General features: G+C 38.9%; 1 protein-coding gene across 3 annotated transcripts in view; it reads right to left on the bottom strand.

Annotated features, from left to right (window-relative positions):
* PPM1E (protein phosphatase, Mg2+/Mn2+ dependent 1E) overlaps positions 1–21,359 on the bottom strand; it is a 103,375-nt gene that overhangs the window by 57,804 nt on the left and 24,212 nt on the right. Inside the window, exon 1 of one of the 3 annotated variants that reach the window (XM_065573241.1) lies at positions 20,732–20,750. The exons of the other annotated variants lie outside the window; for them this stretch is intronic. The gene's annotated coding sequence lies outside the window, so the exon portion shown is untranslated. Of the gene's footprint in view, positions 1–20,731; positions 20,751–21,359 lie in introns of those variants that run through there. 3 annotated transcript variants of the gene reach the window in all.

Here is a 21,359-nt window from a genome sequence, read left to right as displayed (position 1 = left end):
AAATGAAACCTGTATACTATAGACCCTTTCCAAAAATAAAAATGCAATCATGAGCACTGAACTAAAGAATTATTCTAATCATCTGAAAGCGTGGCCATCTTCTATGCAAGAAAAATTCTGCCTTATGGTTTTATTCCTCTCAAAATGACTAAAGCCCAGTATTTACATATTAATTCCTTCAGTCTCCCAGAGGGTCTACTTCATTGCTAACCTGGATAAACTATTGTATAAGGTCATTTGTGAATATTTTGTATTCCTTACATAAAAGTTGCTATATAGTTGGGATTTGGTTTAGATATTCATCCAGACATGAAGTTGCTTATCCATCTGAGCTAACAACATCTCTTTGAACTCCAGAACTAGAATGGAAATCTTATGCGAACAGGCTCCCAGAGGTCTGTAACACTTCCATGTCAGCACCATCAGGAAATACCATGGAACAGCACACCCCTTTGCAAGAAGAGGGAGGGGGAAAGCAAAGCTGCTTCCCCACTTCCAGGAGTGCATTGGGCCTGATGCAGCATAAGGGTCTCACTCTGCTGTGGAGGATGTGATAGGGGAAGACAGAGCACTATGGACAGTTTAACAATGGATGCCAGAGGCAAACTAAACAACTAGGACTTATTTGTTAGTGAAACAAAAATCCACTTGTGCAGTCTTAAATCATCTGGTGCCAAGTCTTGATGTCGTTACGCAGACAAAAATCTCTATTTAAACTCGGTGATAGTTTTGCCTGCAAGAAATGAGTAATGACCAACTGAGCTGACAATCATGAAAATGAGAATACCAAAACCATTTTTTTCTAGTGAAATATTAACACTGCTACCATATTTGTCAAGCTGCACCATTCTGAGGGTAGAAGTCCAGGGTCCATATACAGAACAGAGCACAAAGCATCCTCAATCTAGGAGCAGCTCCAAAATAAAGATGGCGCTGCCTTGGTAGCCATCAAATACATATTTGATTAATAAAGGAATTACATAGTGGAGAAGGAACACTACAACTTTAAAATTACACTTTAAGCTATTAGAAACAACGCATTTTTAGTTCCTGCATCACATCTCCAAAAGTTCAGCATTAGCACAACCACTTCCCTGCAAAATCTAAAAATACACTATACACAAGTTGTTGAAAAAAATGTGTAGAAAAGCAGATGCAACATACCAAGAGATGTACAAAAGTCAAACAGTTACATGAAGCATGCATCAGAGCTGGACTGGGCTGTGAATTAAAAAACAAAAAAAGACGAGGAGGTGGTAAATGTAAAAAAGAGTGGAAATAACCTATATATTGAGCACTAATTGTGCACTAAGTAATTGCTTTCACAGTATCTGCAAGTACTTCTTCTCTAATCAAAACACATTCTTTATAATGTTATAATGTCTTTAAATGTATATTCAATTAAAAATGTACAATATCGCCTATCTTGAAGTTTTGCTGAATTTCAGTTGCTATAACAACATGTGAAAACCCTTTATTGCTGAGGACATCTGTAGCTATTTTTAAATTCAACAGCTGGATTTGTCTGTTTGGATTTCACTCATAAAAGAAGACAAAGTATTTTTAATTTCCTCTGAATAAGCTTTTAATATAATGACAGAAATGTCAGAGGCAATTAGACTCAAAGAGCTCCATAATCTGGTTTGAAAACATGGAGTATGCTGCAGGTTGGCATGATGAGGAGCATTCTGAGAGTGATGAGAAAATCTTGCATTCTTTTTTTCACAGCTTTGCACCAAACTGCAATGGCACTGCAAGCCTTTTAAATTGGGAGATCTTTCATATGAGCAGATAGTACCTCCAGGTTTTAAATTTTCTCTCTAAAATTAATGTAAAATAACATCAAGAAGCAGACATCCGAGAGTTTCTATAAAGCAAAATTTGTCAAACAGCTAAAGTTACTGGAGAAGACTAAATGCATTAAAATTTTTATAGCTGATCCTATTTCCCTTCACTTGGAAAGCTACTTTACTGACCACACAGGGTCCACAGCAGTCAAAAATAATTAGCTTGCATGGTTGTCCAAACTTATATTTGACAGTACACTGGGCTCTCAGAAATAACAGAAAATTTGAACAGAAGTTTCTAGTACCTGATTAGCAGGATTATAGGTGAGATCAATGTCTCCTACACAGCACTTGGTACCGAGAGTCACAGTAAGCAATTGCTGGGTCAGTCAGGTCAAGGATACAGTGAATTTCCTAATTAAAGCAACATATTAGTTAAGATACTTTTTATTCAATTCTGGATTCCATCATGATTTATTCTTGGTTTAAGCAAAGAGAGAAAAATAGTTTATTTTCCAGGCACTTAACTGCTTACTAATTTATCCTCATTATACCCCTGTGATGTAGATAAGCAAGTCCAATAATCGTTCCTAGTTTATAAAGGGGGTGGGGGGGAAATGGAACCAAAGCAGCAGAGGATGGTGACATCTAAAAGTGATTAGACAAAACTAATACAGACCTAACTTAATAGGCAAATTTATAGCATCAGGTAAAGAAGTGACTCAAAACAGGACAGGCAATGTCCACCCAGCAGAAATCTCCCCTGAGGCAGAGAGATCTTAGCAGACTCACCAAAAGCCCAAACAGTCATCAGTGAAGCTGGGATTAGAACTCAGGAGTTCCCTACTACCATCACTTTGCTAACACCAGTAAATAATACTGTCAGTAGTGAGACAAAGGTAAGGATGTAATTTTTGAATATGCCAAATACCAAACTCCATCTTCCCATTGGATAGCAAATATGGATCTGCAAAGGCTGTGAGGACATGGCCAGTGTTACATAGCAATAGCTCACAATAGCATGATTGTTCATGGACAGCCCAAAATCTCTCTCACCCAACTTGGATGCCAGAGCATGGGAAGCAATGCAACCAATTAACAACTAATTTGTAGTGGCATTCTCTGGGGGAAAAGTTCACATATCAAGTATTCATTTTTCCATTAGTCAGAAAAAGACCACCCCCGCCTTCTCCTATCTGTCAGGTCTTGCTTCCTGGCTAACACTTGCCATGGCAGGATACTGACACCTCTATTAGTCATTCTCCTTGTAACTGACATAAATCACTTTCAATAACAAAAACAAGACTGCAATCTGAATAGACTAAGGTCCTTGCATAGCAGACATAGAATTATGGGAGAGCTACATTTTTGTTTCATTCCAAGAGCTGCATATTTAATAGGCACCTTCAAAGACTGTGACCTGAGCTGAAACACCAGGTAAAGCTGCTACTGTTACAAATTTGAGGAACTTCTTCAGCCAAATAAAGTTTGAGAAGGCTTCAGAAGTGCCTGGAAATTTCACACCACATCAGACCAGTGGTCCATTTAGTCCATTGTCCTATCTCCAACAGTGACTAGCACTAGATGCTTCAGAGGAAGGTGCAACAAACCCTGAAGTGGACATCTATGGAATAACCTATCTAGGCAGGGCTGAGTTAAGGCATAGGATCAGGGCCTACATTCTCAAAGATTATTTCCTGGAGCGCCCCTCACCCCATTCGGGGCTTGGGGCTGTAGCCCGTGGGGAGGGGGGGAGGGGAAAGGGGTGCCTCCCTCGCAGCTGAAGATGAGTAGCTCAGCACCTTACAGGACTGAGGCATATGTGACTTGCCCAAGGTCACATGCATCTGTTGCAGAGCTGGGAATAGAGCTCGGAGCACAGACCTCCACATTCTGTAGTGCTATACTCTAACCACTAAACCACACAAAGGTATTTGCACCTAAAGCAGAAGGAATAATTTTATTTCATATTCATTCTCATACCCTACATCTAGGTGCTTGAAACACTGCACACTCATTTAAAATAAAATATAGTTGTTATAAGTTACTGAGGCAGCCTGCTCAGCCACTGAGCAATGAATTAAATGCCAATGCTCATGAGCAGCCGGCATCTCCCTGTCATGGGTGGGATAAAGCATAGAGAAGGCTATTCTTCCTTTTAAAATACCAGTAACATGTCAACTAAAATCATAAACTACAAACAGGGACAGGGAACAAAACTCCACCATGACTTTAGAAGTAGTAACTATACACATTCTAAATGGACATACTAAAATCAGTTGGCCACGGACTCTTGGGGTCCACAGACTATATTTAAGGGGTCCATGAAAGGTTGTCGTTACCATAGAACAATGATTTTCAACCTGTGGTCCATGGACCCTAGGGGTCGGCAGACTATGTCTAAGATTTCCAAAGGTGTCCGCACATCCATTTGAAAATTTTTAGGGGTCCGCAAATGAAAAAAGGTTAAGAACCACTGTACTACATAAAGGATGTTCTTTGATCTTTCAAGTTCAAAGAGGGAAAAAACATTGAGAACAGGGTCTTCTTTTCCAGGTTCTGGTGTTAGCTGTACATACATAATTACAGTAAATGCATCCAACGCCCACACCACTTCTAAAAGAGTATAAAATCGTTCACTTTGTGTCTGGTGATCAATAATTACTAATGTCGTGCAGAGACAGGTAAATTGCCAGTGTTTTAACATAGGACATTTCATAGTCACACAGACGCCTACAGTTTAAGTCAACAGCTAACAATACAAAAGGCAAAATCAGTCTTGATTATTTTTCCTAATGATTTGGTTCTGATGCCACAACACATTAAAATGTAATAATTATACATTGAAAAACCTTAATGGATGCAACTCAGATGTCAAGAAAATTGCACCTGTTGATTATTAATGTAAGGGATAACTGTGGGAAGTTCCATAAAAGTAGAGTCCATTTGCTATATATTTCTCTTTTCTTTCCATAATTAATCTATTTTTCTTTACCAAACTAGATATTAATTTTTACCAAAAGTTCCAAAAATGACAAATTAATATACGAGAATTTAGTTCTGAAAATATACTCAAATAAGAATGGAAGAGTACATCTTGTTGTAGGTTTATTAATAACTATTATTCACCGGAGAAGTTCAGCCATGATGCTAGTATAATAATAATAAATAGTTGGTATTTATATTCCTTTCCATGTGCAAAATATTTTATGAAAAATTATCTAATTAGTACCACAGTGATGCATTAGACTTTTACACCTGCTATCCTAGGCCTCTTCCCACACCTTATCAGTGAGCTTCTGTGCTACGATCTGGTATGCTGTTGCTCGCCAACCCTTTCATCTTGTTGTTTGTGCTCAACTTTTAATGGCGTTCAGGCTGTACTGTACATGGTAACATGAATCGAGTGGTCTGCCTACATGACATCATCCCTAAAAGTAATGGGCACATTACAGCCCAATAATCTGAGATCCGGTAATTACAATAATGGAAGCAGGCATGTTTCACTGTAAATGGAAATGACACATGCTTCCAAAAGTTGATAGTAATGAATATAAATCAAAAGTTAGGAATTGTAGAAAATTGATAAGGGAAGCCAAGGGACACAAGAAGAAATCTATGGGCAACAGAGTTAAGGACAATGAGGGTTTTTTTTAAATATATTAGGAACAAAACAAATCTTCACAATGAGATGGAAATGGCAGAATTATCAATGATGCAGAAAAATGCAGAAATGTTCAATACATATTTCTGTTCTGTACTGGGTGAAAACAGATTATATAGTCTCCCTATGTGGTGAAAACACTTTTTCCATTCCACTAGTATCTTTGGAGGAGGTTAAATAGAAGCTAAAGTCAGAGATTTTTAAATCAGCAGGTCTAAGAGTTTTAAAGGAGCTGGAGGAGGAGCTCACTGGACTATTAATGTTGATTTTCAATAAGTCTTGGAGCATTGGGAAGTTCCAGAAGACTGGAAGAAAGCTAATGTGCCAATTTTTAAAAAGGGTAAACAAGATCACCCAGATAATTATAGACCTGTCAGCCTGGCAATAATCCTGGTCAAGATAACAGAGCAGCTGATACAAGACTTGAGTAATACAGAATTAAAGCAGGATAATGTAATTAATGTAAATCAAAGTGGGTTTATGAAAAATAAATCCTGAAAAACTAAATGTATATCTTTATATCAAATTTGTTTATAAAGGTAATAATGTTGTCATAATATACTCGGACTTCTGTAAGTTGTTTGACTTGATACTTCACATTTTGATTAAAAAAATTAAAATATAAAATTAACATGGCACATATTAAATCTATCCTAAATTATGGTGACCAAAATGGGACATAGTATCTCAGCTAAGTCCTCATTAGTGCCAAGTAGAGTGAGACAATTACCTCCTGTGTCTTACATACAACACTCCTGGTAATACATCCCAGAATCATATCAGCCTTTTTTACAGATGCATCACATTGACAACTCATATACAGTTTGTAGTCCACTAAAACCCACAGCTCCTTTTCAGCAGTACTACCACCCAGCCAGTTATTCCCCATTTTGTAGTTGTACATTTGATTTTTTCTTCTTAAGTGAAGTACTTTGAATTTGTCTTTTTTGAATTTCCTCTTGTTGAATTCAGACCAATTCTCCAATTTGTCAAGATCATTTTGAATTGTAAACCTGTCATCCAAAGTGCTTGCAACTGCTCCCAGCTTGGTGTCATCTGCAAATTTTACAAGCATACTCTCTACTCCATTATCCAAGTCATTAATACAAATATTGAATAGTACCAGACCCAGGACTGACCACATTAGATATGCCCTCCCAGTTTGACAGCAAACCATTGATAATTACTCTTTGAGTACGGTCTTGCAATCAGTTGTGCATCCACCTTATAGTAATTTAATCTTGCCCACATTTCTCTAGTTTGTTTATGAGAATGTCATGCGGGAACTGTGTCAAAAGCCTTACTAAAATCGAGGTATATCACATCTACTGTTTCCCCCCATCCACTAGGTCACTAATCCTATTAAAGAAGGAAATTAAGTTGGTTTGACATTATTTGTTCTTGACAAACCAATATAAATGTTTAAGTAACATTTTCATATTTTGAGTGGGATATTTATCAACTCTCTTCTGCTTTTGTAGTTTCTGTATAAAAAGGTTTGGGACTGCAAACATAGTATTTATGTCAACACTGAATAGATAGCATGCTTCCTTCTGACCCTGAATCAAAGCTCAGCATGATAAACACATGCTGCAGAAAAGGATTTTTCCAGCCTATCAGAATACTACCCTACTCACTTAAAGGCTATTAGACTTCAAAATATGCATGTGACAATGTCCACCTGAGTCTAAACTTTAAAAGGTTTCAGAGTAACAGCCGTGTTAGTCTGTATCCGCAAAAAGAAGAACAGGAGTACTTGTGGCACCTTAGAGACTAACAAATTTATTAGAGCATAAGCTTTCGTGGACTACAGCCCACTTCTTCGGATGCAGAAGTGGGCTGTAGTCCACGAAAGCTTATGCTCTAATAAATTTGTTAGTCTCTAAGGTGCCACAAGTACTCCTGTTCTTCTTTAAACTTTAAAAGACACATTTAACAAGACCGATCCATAAAAGACCAGATTCTCTGTCTAACCTTTATTTCTCCATTTTTATTATTAAAAAGATTCTCAACCCAGGGATCTTCAAGAGTATATTGTCAACTTCATTCAGTTACCCAATGATCCTTAAAAACTGAAATAAACAGCTGCCCATCAGATAAAAGTAATTATTTTTAGCACATCTAAGAATTAAATTCAAAGAGGAATTGCAGCAGAAGATAGCTCTGAACAGCAATTAGACCTCTGAAATTTCTCTGTAGATATTTCTTTCCCCATGTCTCTAACAATTAATTATCTCTAAAGATAAATAGGGAAAAGAGAAATGATAAAATTTACACCTCCACCCAGACAACTTCGGTTAAAAATAAAGCAAAGCTCTTTTCACCAGAAAGCACTGTTAGAAATGTGCATCATAAAGCATGTCACGTATTCCAGTGCTTGGCCAATCTCATTCTTAAGAATGTGGCTTAATGTGCAGGAAGTCCTCTCTGAGCACATCATGTCATTCCCAATTGATTGCCTCTGGCCAGACCTTAGAGCAGTGCTGGCAGGCTCTGTCCAGTGTTCTCTGATTGAAGGCTGGGTTGCTGTTATGTGCAAGCACAGAATAACAGAGGAATAAAGTGTGAGAAATGTGAAGATTATGGATGAGCCTCTGGAAAATTTTGATTTGATTACATTAAGTCAGAAATAATTCCTGATGTACCAATACTTTACCAGCATTTCATATGGAGGAAAGAGGGAACACCATTCTTCACATTATTTGATCCAATCTGTACCCTTTTCAATATCAATACAAAACAAAGAGGAAACATAGGGGAGCCAAACTGAATACTTCACTGAAAAATATCAAGGCAGTTTACAATGGTTCTTCCTGTTGTTATGGAAACATTGAAAGCAAAGGCGAAGAAAAAAGGAAAATGAACAAATGCTTCTATCCACAGTAATGTACACATACGTATGTCTGAAAAGAACTCCCTTTCAAAACGGATTTCATTGCTGCTACTGTACTCAATTCTGGGGCTGAAATCAGTCACTGAAAATAACAAATGTTATCCCCTAGAAATATCCAGGAACAAAGTTTGAAATTCACTGTGCCAAAAAAAAAATAAACATAAAAATCAAGAATAAATTGTGCTAAGTCACCATGGCAGAGAAAGAAATATTTTCAGGCCCTTAGCCATTCAGGGCATCAACAGATTGATGAGTAAAGGCAAAAATTTATGTTTATTTGACTTATTATTCTCCGCATCACATATACATTTGCTCTGTGCACATGCTGTGCCAATAGTTATCAAGATAAAAGCATCATTCTACTCTGAAACACACATTTAATTACTCTCTCTGATACATTCTATTCAGCAAATGTGTAGCTGTAACAAATACGAAGTCACCCACACAAACAAACACAAAAATAAGGTAATTCAGGTGTTGCAGGGTTTACTTGCCCTGCAGTGTCCTCTGTTGACCTAGTGTGGCATTGCAGGCTCTCCCTGCCTCAGTTTCTCTTCTTTCAGGGCCCTTTAAGAACTCCACACAGTCCAAAAGAGTTTTGAGAGACAATTCCCTTGCTAGGGTTCCACTTTATTAAATACAAATAAACTTAAAGTATTTTCCCTTGGATTGAAGGGTTGTTCAACCTGCCTTCTTGGGGTCTGTGGTCTCTGGGAGTTCCTCTCCCTTAAAAGAGCTTCTCTCTCTGTAAGTACCTCCCTGCAACTGAGTCCTGATGGCCTTTTATCAGGCCCAGGTGCTTGTTATTCAATTAACCATGCAGGTGAATTTCCCCCCCTTAAGTTAGCTCATTACAGGTATCTGGGCCCAAGCTCCCCTTAACAGGGCCAGCAACCCCTTGACAAGGATATTTAGTACAGAAGACTTTGTTCTCAGTTATGCACATTAAGTCATACAGGTGTAACTGAGGGCAGAACTGAGGGCATACACATGGTACCATAATGGAATAGACTAATCAGTCATCCTAGCCATAAATGTGATATAAGTACCTAGACGATAGTCCATCTAATTCAGCATCCTATCTCAGAGAAAGCATAAACCCACACGGGACACTTATTGCGCAATACTCTAGCATAGCAGAAACTTCCATTCTAACTCTAAAGCATGAGAAAATTTAGTCTAATTATTTCAATTTATTACCCACTCTTCTGACATGCTCCAAGTACTATATGAGCTGCAACGAGGCACAATAAAGGGAATTAAAGATGAGGTTTCAGCCACAACTGCAAATTTGTGGCCTCTTGTGGTTTTAAGTGTAATGAACAGTTTTAATCTATAGTGTAAATCCATTAAAAGACATTTTAAGAACAAAGATAGACTGTCCCTTAAGGATTTACCATGACAGCTACACTCATCAGGTATTATGGATCTAGTCAATGACAATGGTGAGATTATTAAGAGCTTGGGATAGAACTTTCTTTGCAGAGCTCTAACTCCCTTTCAGAAGAGTTGAGAAGGCCCACAAATATAAGCACCTTCACTTCTAAATGTAAAGTTCAACTCTGACTTGGCCTTTCCTCTATGGCGATGAAGCAATGATGCTCTATTACATAAATTAATATTGGGGTTTAGGGCAAGGAGGGTTTCATATCCCTACATAATTGAAGTGGTAGACTGTAAGTGAATCCTTCAAAGGTTTTACCACCTCTTTTGGGTCAAACACCTGTCCTGTCTCCATGTACAGAAAGTCCTTATGAAACTGTTGTTGGAAAGAAAAGATTGAGTGTATGTGCAATAACCACTTTTCTAAACAAATGAATCAGCTGGTATAGTTTCTCCCCTTCACAAAAAAGGGCAATAGACCAAAGGCCCTACAGTAGGGATTAGTGACCTGAAAATTTTCATTTTGGAAAGGAGCCATTTTAAGTTTAGCCATCCATCATTCACCCAGTTCAGTAGCTCTCTATCCCCTGCAGGGCAAATGCCTCTTCAACTATACTTCTGTCATTTTAGGCTAGAGAAGAGCACAAATTAAACATCTGGGACCACAGATATTTTTGTACTCATGCTTTAAAATTGGCTGAAACAAGTTTTTCAAAAAGTTTTATTTTTTTAAATCACTCTCAGGCTGAACACTCTGAACTTTGCCACCTGAACTTTGCTGGAAGTAATTCTCAAGTAATAAACACAAAGAAAAACTCCAAGTTCTCAGCATATAAGCAAACATATACATGTATACAGTCAAGCATTTCTTCATGTGGAGGTTAGCATTGCCTTTATAGAAAGTGGTAAAGAAATGCACTTGATAACTATAAACTTACACACACACACTCTACCTGTTCCATCTTGGCTACAAGAAATGTCATACAGAAACCCTCTTAGCTATTATTCATGGACAAGTAAGTCTTCTGGAAAGTAACCGGGACGTTGTCAAGAATTGTAAGTCACAACATTTGAACTACCTGATTTCTCTTATATCTTTTTTGCAAAATCCATGTAATTTTTTGTATGCTTATTTTTCAAACATATTTTTCATTGTTTTTTCTTTAAAAGAAAATCACTGCCAGCAGCCCAGTATTCATAAGTAAAACAACAACAAGAAATGTGGTTCTTTCCAATATTTAGGAGAAACCCACCTCTCTTTTCCCTCAAAGAAAATAAATATGATCACAAAACTGAAGCAACAATATACCGTAATATACCTATGTTATTCATTATAATTCAAGAAATGAAATTCAGGTCTCATGTTTGGTCCCTTGCTTCCCAGCCTGAAGTGGAGCTTCCTGAGTCACTTCAGCAAGTGTCTGCACCTGACTGATGGGCCATATTGTTGGTGGTTCTTAGCTGGAGGGAAGATTATTACAATGTGAAGCCTTAGAGATAGTAGAAGTAGAATGTGTATTTTCCTTTTTGGGGCAAGGGTGAGCATGCTTATTTAGACTCTCTCCTATTTAAAAATCCCACCTTTGACCCCACACGACTCTCGAATTACTGCCCCATCTCCCTTTTGCCTTTCATCTCCAAGCTCATTGAATATGATCATTTACCATCATTTATCTCTCCTCCAATTCCATCCTAAAATCTCCAATCCATCTTATCCCCAACTACTTATCTCTCATTTACTATTGAGATATCGACTCCTGTCTCCAAATAAGCCCTCGATGCCAGCCTCCATCGTCCTCTTATTACATTTTCATACAGCACCTTTGTGCCTTCACCCAGCATAGTCCTCATGCTCGATCCCCATAAACATCTGCAAAATGAACATATTATCCTTCTTCAAAACCTCCTTAAAAACTCTCTTTTTCTGTGATGCCTACAAAAAAACCTTGACATTGGCAAGACTGCTGGTGTGCTGAGGCCACTGCCAGTCACGCTGATCAATGCTGTCTTATTGTTTCCTTGTGCTTCCCCATCTGTCTGTCTCCATCTGCTGTCTCTGTCTTATACTTAGATTGTAAGCTCTTGGGACAGGGACTGTCTTCTTGTTCCGTGTTTGTACAGCACTGAGACCCAAGAACCTCTTAATGCCACTGGCAAAGGGTGCAGAGGGATACGGTGATCTCCTGGGTCTGGTAAGCACATTCTAGTTTACTAGTGTCATATGAGGTTTCAAATAAAAGCCAGAATCACAGTGGTCATCAAAATCATTGCAAAATGCAGGTACAGATGTTGTGTAAGGAGTATGTTCTAAAGTTTGTGTCTAGGGACTGGTCACCAGCAAAGGTGAGAAACAAACATTTCTCATCTGACAGAAAATCTATCTGGCTCTTAACATGTAAAGTATGTATTGTATAGTTCACAATGGGTCTCCTCTCATCAGTCTAAAGCAAATGCTAATGAATAAGGCTACGTTTTAGTCACAGGTATTTTTAGTAAAAATTATGGACAGGTCACGGGCAGTAAACAAAAATTCATAGCCTGTGACTTGTCCATGACTTGTACTATATACCCCTACTAAATCTTGGGGAAGAGGGCGGCCTGCGGGTGCTGCGGGTGCTGGGTGGGAGAGGGGCATGGAACCCCTGCTGGTGCTGGGGGCTGGGTATTGGTGGGGCTGGCAGGCTCCCTATCCAAATCCATGCCTCGCCGGAAGCGGCGACATCCCTCAGCTCCTAGGCAGAGGTGTGGCCACGCAGCTCTGTGCGCTGCCTCCTCCCCGAGCCCCGGCTCCGTAGCTCCCATTGGCCAGGAACCACGGCCAATGGGAGCTGGGGGGGGGGGCAGTACCTGCAGGCGGAGGCAGCGCGCAGAGCCCCCTGGCTGTACCTCCTCCTAGGAGGCTGAGGGATGTTGCCACTTCCGGGGAGCCCCCCAAGGTAAGCGCCACCCAGAGCCCTCACCCATTTTCGCACCTCAGTCCCTAGCCCTCAGCCCCCCGCCAAAACTCCTGCTGCTGCTGGGGGTGGGGCAGTGGCCCGAGACTGCCCCAGCAGTGGCCGGTGCAGCTGGTTGCTGCAGAAGTCACGAAAAGTCACAGAATCCATGACTTCCGTGACAAAGTCATAGCCTTATTAATGAAGATTTGTGAAAATTTCAGAGAGAGACAAGTAACAGGAAGAAGTGAACACCCAGCTGTTCAGGGGAACCCTATCTGGAAGTGCGCATCAGAGATTTGCTTTGGTATATTTGGGGGACAAAGATGACACCCTGTTATCCTTCACCTAGTAAGTAACCAGACAATGAGAGTGGTCTTGACCAGGCATGGTTAAAAATTCTGGAGAGAATTTTGGATGAGATAAGCTTAGACAGTAGAGTAACTTGTTAGTTAAGTTTAGTCTCTAGAAACAGTGTTATTACTTTGCTGTATATGTAACCATCTTGTTTCCCATAGTCTTATTCACTATCACTTGAATATCTATTCTTTGCTAATAGATATATTTATAATGAAAACAAGAATAAGTTTAAGTGCTGTGATGTTAAGCAAAGTAGTGATCCTAAATTGAATCTGACAAGCTGATGTGTACTGTTCCTTTGGGAACAGCAGGCCTGGTAATTCTCTCAGTGGTCAGGGGATAAGGGGCTGGACATTACGGGGAACATTCAGAGGATTGAGGGCTGGCTTGCACGTTTTGCTAACCTGTACTGAGAAAGCAAAGCCTGTTGCGGACTGGAAGGCAGTGCTTGTGTTGTCAAAGTCTGGTCCACAGCAGGCACAAACAAGAATTCTTTATGCTAAGGGAAGAGGGTGGGGAGTTGCCTCACTATCTTAGAGAGCATCAGACGCACATAAAACAATGGGGTCCTGATCTAGGACTAGTGCTCCTAGGCACTATGATAATACAAATAATAAGGGTAGGAGTTAAGGGGCACCAAGGAAACTCCCATAACACTCACCTATATCAACTGCAATTCTTACTCTGGATGGGTTACATCAGTACTATTACTTTGCTAAATTCAGCACAAGATACACAAACCACTGATCCAACCCTAACTAAACAGGAACTGTAAGAGCAACACTTGATTGCTGTTTACCTTATGACTTCTGTTTGCATCTTTCAAAGATAATGATTTGAAAGAAGGTGAAGAAACACTAATTGCTCTGAGCTGTGCCAAGAGTTCAGGCTTTATGTTTCTATCCTTTTGAAAGGATGAACTATGTTTCAGAGGCAGCATGTGTTGCTATGGTAATTATTATTTTACTGAACAGCGTACATTAAAAACTGATTTCAAATTGTCAGAGAGCAATTATACCGATTAGAATGTGTGCACTCACATTTCTAAAATATTTCAATTTTTCTTCCTTAATTTTAGTGGTTTTGATAGGTCTTGGAATGATAGACCTGGAGAATGAAGTATTTGACTTAATCAAAAGGGTATCTACAGAATGAACAACAGCAGTGCAAGTTTTCTCTACACTGCCCATCCAATGGGCAACCCAGGAAGTAGCATCAGGAGGAATGAGATGGGAGTTCAGACTCCATGCTCTATTTTGCCTCTCAACTGCTAACCAGCCAGGGAGATGTCTAACTGATGATAATCATAGCCCTAATACTGCAATTGGATCCTATGAGCAGACCCGTCTGCCTCCACAGAGTCCCACTGAAGAGAAAAGCACTATAAATGTGTACAAGGATCCAACCACGTGGAACCAATTGCAGGATCATGGCCCATCACAGTAATTTCGTTATATAGACATCTGTATACTGGGAACAAAACTGAAAATGCCAACTCTTATCCCACTAAACAACCAGCCATCAGACGGTAATGACTTTTGGACCAGATCCAAAAACATGCAACTTAGACATATGGCAATTCCCTGATCTATCCGGGCATCTCTTTTTGAATAGCTACTTAAGAAACTAATACAAAAATGGAAGGAGACAAGGAACATATTCACATGACTCCACCTCCTTTTTAGCTTCTAAGTCTTCCAGGACAACTGAAAAAATGATTTTCTGATTAGCAGAACTAAGTATATGAAATATCTTTACCTTATTAAGGTATAGCAAACACAAACCCTAAAAGAAGGATGGTCTTATAGATAGGGACCAGAAATGGGAATCAAGAGAGCTAAATTTTGTTCCTGGATCTAGTACAGGCTTCCTGGTTGACTCTGTGCAAGTCAATTAACATATAAGCCTCAGCTTCCCCACCTGAAAAATAGGAATAATAAAACTTGTATACCTCATAGAGTTGGTTAATAAGGCTGATATCAAAAGAGCTTGGAGATTCTCGGACAAATGGTACTAGAGGAATGGCAAGAATAATTATTGAAATAGTTCAGAAAGAATGGCTGAAATGCTTACCCTAAGTACAGTGAGATCTAAAGGCATAGCAAAACTCAGCATTTGACATATTCAATATTAATTATTATTACCACTTCTTTAGCAACATCAGAGTGCATTTGAGATCCTTTTATGACCAGTGCTGTACATTAATCCTTAATCTTAGTCTGTTACTCCAGTGTAAATCCATAACTCCATAGAAATTAAAAAAATTACTCCAGATTTACACAAATGCAATTGAGAGCAGAATTTGGCCCAAATTACATTATATATGATGTAAACATATGACAAGATTCAAGTCCACTCAGAGGGTGAAAGAAAGGTTAAAACAATTTCAGGAAGCATGTGGCATGAGCATGTGAAGGAAAGGCTTAAAATGCGGAAGTGTGAAGAGAACATGAAGCATGCAAGAGTATGGGTGCTAACATTAGTCAATGAAACAGCTACAGAGAAGCCATAATATTAGCTAGAAGTGAATCTTAACAGCACCTTCTGAGCCCAAGGCATGGAAGAAGAAGATAGAAGAAAAGAATACTAATAGTTCAGTAGTGGCAGGATTCAGTGCCAGTACAGTTAGCCCAGTAAAAAAACCACTCTGTTCAGCATTCTGAAATGGCAATAGGATGGACGTGCAGTGGCAAACTAATGACTCATTCTTTGAGACAATGTTAGATATTGAAGCATTGATGAAATGATTATACTTCAATGGGAAAATATTTTCTGTTTCTGCACAACAGTAAGGATAAAAGAAAGACAATCCCACGGTTTCTGTGGCCAATTCATTTGCACAATTGCTTTGGCAATCATCTCAAAATTTCCCATGGTCCTAGGGGTGAGCAGCTCACAATGTCCCTAGCTTTCTACTGAAAATCGTTCAAAAGATATTCTGCAGTCTTTTCATAGTTAACGAGTGGTCAGCACGTGTGAATCTGAACTAAATCTACCAAGAGGTATTTTAGGGGCTATTTGGAAAGGAAACTCAGCCTTTCTGAATTGAATTGTTTTCTATGGCTGATGACTGTGTTTCCATGGAGAAACCACAGAATACAGACATCTTTAGTTCAAGTGAACATTGCTGTAGGCTTATCTTTGTGAAAGCGCCACAGTGGGAAGGATAATTCAGGCCAGTTATTTAAAATTCATGTGCACTCTTCTATACTTAAAAACAGCTATTTGTTTTCACCACTTCAATCTGTGAAAAAGCAACTTAAACACAGCCATATATGCACACACCTTCTTTTAAAGTTGAAGAAAGTGCAGTGCTTAGTAGCAAAGGGAGTGGCCCCACTGTCTTCATAAGAAGTTTAAATAAAAATTCTCAGTGTTTTCTTTAAAAAGAGAGAGAGAGAAAATACATAGTACAATAGTATGTAAGCCAATGCTGTTGGCAAAATGGTGGGGTAACTGGTATGAAATACTAGTAAAAAGAAAAATGCTATTTCCATCCTTGTGAACAGTGATGCTTCAACTACAAGGTTAAGCCTACCCTTGAAGAGCCAAGTTCTTAAAGGGAAGGTATCAGCCAGTCCAAGGAAATGTAAAACAGAGGGGAAATGTTTTTTCCTATGTTTTGCTTAGGATTTGATAAATGCTTTCCTGGATATTCAGTAATGAACACTTCATACTCAAAAGAGGATTCCCAATTTGTCCCACCAAAAAGTCAAATTGAGCCAATTAAACAGAAAAAATTGAACAGGCTGCTTTATACTCATGCATCTTCAAAATATAAATCTAAAATTCAACCTTTTACTAACAAAGGCCATTCTCCCCACTTGTACATTTAAAGTGTTCATGTTGACAAATGGGGTTTTATGTGTGGGAGTGCCTGTTTCAGTTCTCTAAACTGGAGTTTGCAGCTCTCCCCACAGATGTGTTACAGTTGCATTCTCAAACTACTACTACATAGCAACCTGTATGGCTTTTTCCACTTCCACAGCACTTTACACACTAATAAATCCTTACAATACTCCTCTGAAGTTGGCAAGTATTATCCCTATTTTACACATGGGAAAACTAAAACACAAAGAGATTAAATTACCTGACAAGGCAACAGTAGGAATCTGTCGGGGCCAGGTTTAGAGTTCAGGAGTTGGAGTCCAATCCTGAACCTGTCACCATGTGACCTGGTTTCAGAAAATTGAGTGGATATAATAAATGATCAGAGATATTTTAAGAGCTCATTAAATCAAAAGAAATTTCAGTAATATATTTTGTTTAGTGTTTTCAAAGTGATGACAGATTCCTACAAAGTACCTCAACTATTGGGCATTGAAAGAAAGATGCTCAAATGTTGCAGCAGCTTATTCAACAATTGTCATCAAATATTGTTCATCTTAATTTGTATAAATACGTAACACAAAACCGCACTGACCTTTTCCTTCCATTCTCCTGTCATTGCACCTAGCCCACCAGAGGATTCAGTTACCTTTTCACAACTTCCACATTTCATCTAGTTTTCCTCTACTCCATCTCCATAAGCCATTCCCCTTTTCTCTGAATGCTGTAAAGTCTAATTGTCTGTGAAGCATTGTACCATATTTTGCATTCTAAAAACATAAGTTCTTCAGGATAGGGATTCTTAGTTGTTTGTCTTGCAGAGTCCAGAGTACTCTGTTCTCACTTAACTGTAATACCAAATATATTACATATAGTATTATGGTATGCAGATTATGTCTATCTTTGCAGAAAAGTTTTTAAACCATCTGAATCTGTTCACAACTGAAAAATATACCTTGTTCACATCAGATATTTGATTAAAAAATACTAAAATCACTTTTTTTTTTATCAAATATGACCCTAATGTCTGTGACAATGGGCCAGTAGTTCAAGGTCAATCAAAGCTGACAGCCCCAGACTGCAGCCTTAATGGTTCTCAGTGATGATCCTGCAATGAGGTGTGGAGGATTGCAGCATAACAGGTTGCCCTTGGCCAAGTCCAAATTAATGTGACCACATTGCCAATATTTCCACACAGATATTCAAATAAGACATCACAATTTGATACAATCATATCCCCCTACACCACAGGTGCAAACTATATTTAATGTCTACAATTCATTTTAACCCTTACCCATTCCCAGGAGATGATCTGCCCCAAACAGAAAAAAAAAAATTAATCCAGACAGGCACCCGTTGTATGAGTCAATCTCCATAAATTGGAGTTTATAAATTGCTCCAAGTTGATAGTACCATGTTTGGGCTAGGAGTCACCACCCACAGAAAGAATTATGAGTGATTATTTAAATACTGGGCAGTGGATGATGAACAGCAAGAAAACCATCTCTGGCAAGTCAGGAGGCTGCAATTTGCATTAGTATTGTTCCTTGCTCTACTGTGCAGTACAAATGTTAGTGTCAAATTCTTATAACAGAGGCCCAAAGTCAGACAGATATCCCGCAGACACTCATCTGATCTGAGAAGATTTATTGTGATTAAAGAGGTTCAGTAGAATTTAATGTCAAAACATTTACCTCTGACTTCAGAACTTTTGTACACGATGAGAGGAACAAATTATGCTGACATTTTTCACTGCAATGCCCTTTGCAACCCTTGTCAAATACACCAAGTCTTTCCATTCTTATGAATAAAAAATTATTAATTTAAAAGTGACTTTTCTATTTAAAAAACTATGATGAATTATCACAAAATTAGTGAAGTTACTGAAATAAACATGATAATTTCCACAGAATAGAAAGTTAAAACATTATCCACTGAAATGTTATAAATTATAGCGAGAGGCAGTAATACATCACAAAAAATGTACTGATTCAAAATATGCATCATGGTAAAGTACAATATTTGTAAGCAAATGTGAATATCATTTGTCATTGACGTAGCTTTTCCAGGTAAGTAATACTGGTAATATTTGATAGTGAAAGCAATAGAACATTTGCTTATTCAGCTAAAAATCTTGGGACATGTATGATGGTAGTTAGAAGCAAAAAGTAACATTTTGGACACCAAATTACCTATTTTAATCCACATTCAGTCTTAGTTTTGTGCTTCTGGATAGAAAGAGGCAACGGTGGATCAAGACGTGATCAAACAGCTCACGTGATCGGGACTCCCTGGCTTCAAAGGGTCTTCCAGTGCCCTCTGTGCTCTGACAAACAGATTCCCAAAATTCTAGCTGTTACTCTCCTACCACCAACTTCTGTGATGAGGCCCTGCAAGATCATATTTAGTCTGTCAGCAGAGGATTGACAGGTGCATTACTCTTTTCCCTGGGACAGAGGCTATCTCAATAGCATATACACATGAATAAAGCAGGAGTGCTAAAAGGCTACCAAAGTAATCTCATTCATGGTTTCATGACCCAAAGATAGTCATCTGAAGAGAAATGGGAGTATTAATCAGGGTATACCGCTATGAGTGAATTATCAGGACTTCACTGGGAGGAAGAACACCTAGGAGGAAAAAATAATTACATATAGGTCTTGTGGACAGTTATTTTACTATTGATATATAGGTATATGCTAAGAAAGATATAGCTATGGATTAAGGCAGTAACGCAAAAGCCTACAGGCCTCAACTATGTAAGACAACAGTTTAGCCAAAATAACTGAGGCCTAAGGCCTAAAGACATTTCATAAGCAACTAACCAATGAGTGATCTGTATCGTAACATTTCACAAGAAAGAGTGCTGCAATACAAAAGTATGCCTAAACTGGTGACAGGTGACTGCAAAGTACCAGTTTATGGTAATTTTGGATATTTTAAGATAGGAACATCAGCAGATGTTCAACCACAAGAATGCGATGGTAACTAGTTGATGTATATGTTAATATTAGCTGAGTTAAGTTAGTAGGCAACTTATAAGAGAAGGACTCCCCAAAACTGTTAGATATGGATAAAGAGAATCAAACCCCCTATAAATACATATGATGGCTGTGTAAATTATAATTAAAAGGGCTGACTCAGGCCTCAGCTGTTGGGATTTCCTGAGTATGACAGAGTGATGACCACTTGCTAATCATCTATCTTACCCTACTTCAATTGCCCACAAATGATGATGTGAGTATGCAAGTCTTGGACATTTTGCATTATCTCTGTTTTCTTTGTTATGTTGTAGTGTCTCCAAAAAGCAATATTTCAACAACAAAGAAAAAGAGAAGTAATTAGTAGCATTGTCCAAACAAACAAAATTATATTTGTCAATTTTATGTACAAACTACAGACATAAATCACTTCACCCACTAATGAAATACAGCTACCTCTAGTGGAAAAAAAAGTAGTTTAGCAGTATACATCAACACTGTGTAATCATCCAGGAAAGGAAGTAAAGAATATTGTCTATAATTAAAATTGTGCAGCAGCAGTCTTCACTTTAATCACATCAAATATTTTTAATTCAAAATTTGATTTGCTGCCTCCTAGATGGTGAAAAAAGTTTGACATTTTGCCCAAAAAATAAACCAGAACTGGTCTTAGAGAGAAATACATCATCAGTGTCACGACAAGGGCCGTCAAACCTAATAGTCGGACCAGGAATCGTGAATAAGGCCAAGTACTTGGTACTTTTGTACCATGAGGTCAGAGACAGGCCATATGGTGAACCATGAGTCAGGTGTTGGGAAGCAGGCCAAGGCCAGGTTACCAGGAGATCAGGGTCATGAGCCAGGTTACACACAGCAATCTAATAGCAAAGTCAAGGACAAACCAGGGTCAGAAGCCTGAAGTCTAGGATCTACTGCAAGCAGGGTCTGGAGGAGAAAAAGGCAGGCAGTCTGTGTTGTTCCTCAGACAGCTCCCCTTCATGGCTTCCTCATTTAAGTACTGGTATCAGCCAGAGGGCCGTGAAGGGCTGCCACTCAGGTCCTGCTGGGTGGTACTTCCTGCCGAGCCCAGCTGTGCAGGGTCCCTCCTTTGGGAGCTCAGCCAAAGCCTCCTGTGGGGATGCAGAGAAGTCAGCAGCCCAGAACCCCCATGGTCCCAGATTCCAGCCCTGCAGATTCTAACAGTTAGTGAGGATAAAGGAAAGAACAAGGAGTCTGCCTTTCAGAGGAGGAAGCAAACACCAGCAAGCTGGGATGTACACAATTGTCCTCAGAGGATTGGACAGGTAGGTGGCATAGCAATGTCCTCTCCTGAACATCCCGCTATAGCAAAATCTGAAAAGGAGTCCACTCATGTGTAAGGCACATTTTTTGTTACTACTACTTCATTAACCTTCATGTGTATATTTTATAAATATATATTATAGAGCATTACAATGGGGGATTTCTGCTGGAAGAGTGTTGTGAAACTCACACAGCTTCCTCAACAAACCCTCTCTACCAACAGCTGCT

The sequence above is a fragment of the Chrysemys picta genome, chromosome 19 (assembly GCF_011386835.1).
Source record: "Chrysemys picta bellii isolate R12L10 chromosome 19, ASM1138683v2, whole genome shotgun sequence".
Taxonomy (NCBI): domain Eukaryota; kingdom Metazoa; phylum Chordata; order Testudines; family Emydidae; genus Chrysemys; species Chrysemys picta.
Note: the sequence above shows the minus strand (reverse complement) of the source record. Positions and strands in the feature narration are given on the sequence as shown.